This window comes from Pollicipes pollicipes, unplaced genomic scaffold, assembly GCF_011947565.3.
Source record: "Pollicipes pollicipes isolate AB1234 unplaced genomic scaffold, Ppol_2.1 Scaffold_5724;HRSCAF=6776_pilon_pilon_pilon, whole genome shotgun sequence".
Classification (NCBI taxonomy): Eukaryota; Metazoa; Arthropoda; class Thecostraca; order Pollicipedomorpha; family Pollicipedidae; genus Pollicipes; species Pollicipes pollicipes.
In genome coordinates this window covers 33764996-33770384 of record NW_023596746.1, presented here as the reverse complement: position 1 = coordinate 33770384, position 5389 = coordinate 33764996, and the positions used below count along the sequence as shown (strand labels likewise).

General features: G+C 53.3%; 1 long non-coding RNA gene across 1 annotated transcript; it reads left to right on the top strand.

Moving 5' to 3' along the window:
• Window positions 1-1207: 1207 nt before the first annotated feature.
• On the top strand, window positions 1208-3060 carry LOC119102234 (uncharacterized). Its single transcript, XR_005094676.1, has 3 exons — window positions 1208-1273; window positions 2689-2848; window positions 3048-3060. It is a non-coding gene; the product is annotated as an uncharacterized LOC119102234 (long non-coding RNA).
• The last annotated feature ends 2329 nt before the right edge of the window (window positions 3061-5389 follow it).

The following is a 5389-nucleotide window of genomic DNA, read 5'->3' as shown; positions in this document are numbered from 1 at the left end:
TGAGATCAGCATCCACACTTATGGGGGTTTGTTGCGTGAGCTTCGGGCCATACTCCGTGTCAACGGCGAACAATTTTTTGGAGAAAACGTAACGTGCTGCAATGCTTACCATCCCCACAGTCTGCTTTGTCATCTGACGTCATACGACCTTAAGTGAGGCTGCTTCTAACAGGTGCATCCCATTCCAGCCAGGCGAGAGTAGCGCGCGTCTAAAGCGACTCGAACCCTCCCCGCCGTGGGGCCTTGAATCGGAAGGCCGACGTTGTAAGCAATTAAGCAAACGGACCGACAAGTCCACTCGATTAAGCTGCGTATCACGTACGCGGTTACTAATAGGAGCGTAGCAGCACAGTTAAAGCCGCTGGATCCCAATCTGCTTCCACGCTTTTGCATACGGACGGAACATAAAGTAAGCCATTCTGCTTGAAAGTTGCTCAGGTCCAGACTCCGGAACCCACCTGATCTTGGTGACTACACTCTGCTTGCCGATCCGTTTTTTGAATTTTGTTTCAAAGTGTCGGATGTGGATTCGGCGAGTGAATCTGCACCGGCCCCCACCCTCCCCCCAGAGCTGTAGAAGGTCGCACAGCTTGTCAAGTTGACAAGGTCACATAACCCGTGAACATGACGAGAGCTAAAATTGACGACGGGCCCTTTAGCGTGAAACCCTTGGAGAAGAAACCAGAAAAGTGGCTTCCATATGGATAATTATCTGTGATATGGAAGTACTTTTGCGTTACTTGACGCGTTTGTGTCAATTAAAAACCGGTCCGTACCAATGCGACCCAATACCAGGGCCCTGTAGTGAAAAGGTTCGAGGTTAGGTGGCGGGGGCTATACTTAAAAAGGTGTCTGCGATGTCTTCCAGCTCGTCTTCTTTTGAAAACCCGATTTTCTACGTTTTGTGCCCACTTTCCAGTAGCTCCGCTTCGAAGCTTCATTTGAGCGGCCTGTGAGCGGTTTGTTTGTCAGCAAAGTTGTCCACAACCGTGGCTTGCTGTGTTTCCATCCCGTTTTGTCCGTTTAGTTTTTGCCCTCTACACGGCCTTGTGCCCTGTAAAGTCGAGCAGTTTATTTAATTTACTTGCATTCATCCTCAATACCCATAGTTACCCACATAATGTTCTTTATGCCACATGCAAATGTTAAAGAACAACACAGTAGAAATGCCCCATATTGGTGTATAACATACAGGGTCTAATTTTCAGGGGTTCCAGTTGAAAGTAATTTTGAGCTCACTGTTTTTGCAATGCTGTCAAGTAGCATTAAGCAGGTAAGGTATGTTCTCATTCATGGTGCCACTGTCTATATTACTTAGATTTTTATTGTTCTATTTTTTTTGGAAGGGTACTACATGATACAGCATAGTGGCATGTGAGGATCAAAGAGATAAACGATTTGCCATGTACAAATGATGATATGTGACATAGGGGATTGACATGCAATTATTGGAGGGCCATATCAATTTAAAAAATATTGAAAGGGGAAAATCCTTCTTTAGAAGGCAGTACCCATGACTGTCATCATACCCAGGAGCCAAAATTGGACATGTGAGTTTCAGCTCACATGTGTCAGACCCAAGATATGATGCCACACATTTGCAGCAGGCACCAGTGTAGCCAACCTAATCTACAAATTAATTTTAACATAATTTTTGTAATGCCAGGCCTTTTCTTGACTAAACTCGACCTGGAAATTGACCTCAATTGGACCTAACTTATCACTAACTCATGCTCACTGGGTGGCATGGTTCTGATATGTAAAAACAGCTTGTGTAGTGTCCAATCACAAGCACTTTGGACATTTTTAAAGGTGCTAGTAAGTCACTCCAAGTTCACCTGGTGATCTCAAGTGTTTTGTTTTTTCATATTGTTTCATATGTTATCATACCATGGATGTTCAACTTTTCCAGATGAAAACATTCAGGGCCATAGATAACCATATGTGTTTCTTTGATCAGATGGCAATATCCTTGGATAACAATGATAAGGTTAGCTATACCCTGGAGAGTCCCATGGCATGACTGGTGCGGGTCAGTTGTGTGGGTTGGGGTAAATATTTAGGTGATGCCAGGCTCATCTTCAAGGGTCTGGCGCAAAATGCCAAGCTGTACCAATTCTGAGGCTGCCACTGTCCCCCCTGCCCCCTGCCCCCTACACTTGTGCTCATTGCTTTAAGCTTAAATGTGTACATGGACTCAACATCTCTGGATACATGCATTGGTTGTTGCCAATGCAGCCAGTGCATTATGTGACACTGAAGCTGAAGTGCTGACTGCTCAGTTATTCTGTCCTAGTTCTGCTCTAGTTTGTAAGCCCTACTTTTCCTCTGTTCAATGCTGTGTCTGGTTGCATGTATCTGTAACAACACATTTTTATGGAATCAAGCCAAAGCCTCGATTTGATGATGCCAAAAAGGGTGCCGGTAGTGTAGTGGTTAACACGTCTGTGTTGACCACTGCACATCTGGGAAACCAGAGGTACAGGGTTCGGTTCCCCGCGGCGCCCGCCCTTCTTGCCAGGGTGAGAGGCAGGCGGCGCCATGTAGCCTCAGCAGCTGAGTGTGTCTTAAAGCCCCAATAACGCATGCACGATGATGCCAAAAGTAATGTTTATTCTGTGGAGGAAGTGCTAAGCAGAGTAGCAGTTTTGCTGCTCTAGATCCCAAGCAGTGATGTACTGTGCCCAGATCAGCCGACGGCTTCAGAGCGGTGAAGTCACTGCATCTGAGCTGGTAGAGAACTGCCTAGCGAGGGCTCACCAGACCAAGGATCTGAACGCGTTCGTCACGATCACTGCCGACCTGGCCAGAGAGCAAGCGCAACAGTCAGATGAACGGAGACGCCAAGGTGGGTCACCCGCTTGCCTCGAATACATCATCACTCGCAGCTAGCAGGGTAAAATACGAGATGCCGAAAGCTCGTACAACTGCTGTCTTCCCGCCTAGGGCAGTGACAGGTGTCAACAGTTGTATCATGATCTGACCACGCCTCGTCGACGTTCGGTGACCCAGAGGCTGACCCGCGCCGCGTGACCCCGACCACGCAGGTCAACCGCTGGGGGCCACTGGATGGCGTGCCGGTGTCGGTCAAGGACAACTCTCTGCGTGCGCGGCGCGCCCACCACGTGCGGCTCGCGCATGCTGGCCGAGTTCCGGCCGCCATACACGGCCAGCGTGGTGCGACGCCTGCTGCGAGCGGGGCGCCTGCCTCATCGGCAAAACCAACCTGGACGAGTTCGGCATGGGGTGAGCATTGGCCTGGAGAGGACGGGCAGTGGAGCGGCGGCCCGGAAGAAGACGGGCGGCGAAGCGACGACCCAGGGAGGACGGGCAGTGAGGCGGAAGAAATGCGACGTTTGTCGTTATGTTTTGGAAGAGGGTAGTTGGGTGAGGGCGTGAGCACACGCCTTCCTTTCTCACAAAGACGTGATTGCACGGTTACTTATTTCTGTTTTAGTTTGTGTAACCTGGTTTCTACGCGTGCTGTGTTCTATGTATTACGTGGGTGGTTATCCAAATGTCCTCAGAATGACATCAACTCTAAAACAGCAGCGTATTTTTCCAAGATATGGGCGAAGACGCAGCTGTTAAGGAATGTTTCGATTCCAAACATCACCTCCGTCAAAGACAGCGGAGCACCTGCAACCACGCGGCGCCCTGCGTTGGATGCTCCTTTTTTAAGTGCCAGCAAATACCGTGTCACGGGGGTAAATCACTTCAAACCCCAATAACGGCGTTGCGCTCCTTTCCTCTGATGACTGACACTGTCGCGGTCTTGTTTCAGCGTGGGAACGGTAGACAGCTTCTTCGGACCCACGAAGAACGTCTGGGGATCAAACGTGAAGTACAAGCTACGCTATAAGTATGGGTGAGTGCCACTGCTAGTTGTCCTCTGATGACCTTGGGACGGATATTTACCGATTTCGTCGGCAACCTACTTAAAATTCCCAACACGCTGTACCTGTCTTCATTCAACTCGAGAAAGAATAAAAGCAAACCGTCTCAGTACATACTTGAATGCTGTATCAAAAGTTATAGCTATATGCTATAGTGAATGCTATCTACCTTGTAACTAATACCTTTCATGCGTATCTCTCCACCATTGAAACAGCTTTTTCGCAGCCGTAATCGTGTTCGCTTATCCGTTTCGAACAAGGTTTCGATCCCGTTGCAGGGAGCCTGCGACAGATCCTCCAGTGCCACCTAGGGACAGCGACGAAGACTTCTATATCCCTGGCGGGAGCTCAGGTGGCAGCGCCGTCTCTGTTGCATCGGGATCAAGCTTTGTGTAATGTATTGTCGGCCAGGTGAACCTTTCCTTTACAGTCCTTTAGCAGCAAGTTTGGCTACAGCACGAAGTGCTTGTTTACAGCATACAACCCGGAGTTTGCGAAATTTTTCTCCATGTGAGCATGTCCCTTGAAGACGTACTTTGGTCCGAGTTCTGAGCCATTTATACTTCTGTTGTTTTCCTCTGCACCCTGGAACTAACCGAGGAGCTATCTCGCCGTTCCATCGGGCAGACAGTTCGGGGCCGGGCCGAGCGGCCTGACTCCGGACTCTCGGATTCTGCCGTTAACTGGTGTGATATCCGACACTACCCTCTCAGCAGCGGCTTCACCGTCGACACCGATACGCATCCCGTCCGCGTCCCGCTGTTCCTCGCCGTTTCCCCGCCGCGTCCTGTCGTTCCCCGCCCCCGCCCCCGTCGCGTCCTGTCGCGTCCCGTCGCGTCCGCCACGTCCCACCGCGTCCTGCCGCTTCTCGCCGCGTCCCGCCGCGTTCACCGCGTCCCACCGCGTCCAGCCGCGTCCCGCCGCGTCCCGCCGCGTCCCGCCGCGTCCCGCCGCGTCCCGTCGCATCCCGTCGCATCCCGTCGCGTCCCGTCGCGTCCCCCTTGCGTCCCGCCACGTCCCACCGCGTCCTGCCGCTTCTCACCGCGTCCCGCCGCTTCTCACCGCGTCCCGCCGCGTCCCGCCGCGTCCCGCCGCGTCCCGCCGCGTCCCGCCGCGTCCCGCCGCGTCCCGCCGCGTCCCGCCGCGTCCCGCCGCGTCCGCCGCGTCCGCCGCGTTCCGTCCCGCCCCGTCGCGCCCTGACGCCGCCTCTCCGCCGACAGCGCGCTAGGCTCGGACACTGGCGGTTCGGTACGAAACCCCGGCGGCCAGCTGTGGCCTGGTGGGCCTGAAGCCCTCCTACGGCCTGCTGTCGCGCCACGGCCTGGTGCCGCTCGTACACTCGATGGACGCGCCGGCCTGCTCGCCCGCACCGTGGCAGACGCGGCGCTCGTCTTCGGTGAGTGGTCGGTCGGCCGGCCGGGCTGGGCTAGCTGGGGCGCCGAAACGCGCCGGTACACGGCGGGGACGTGGGGGCAACCTGGCGGCGGTGCGTT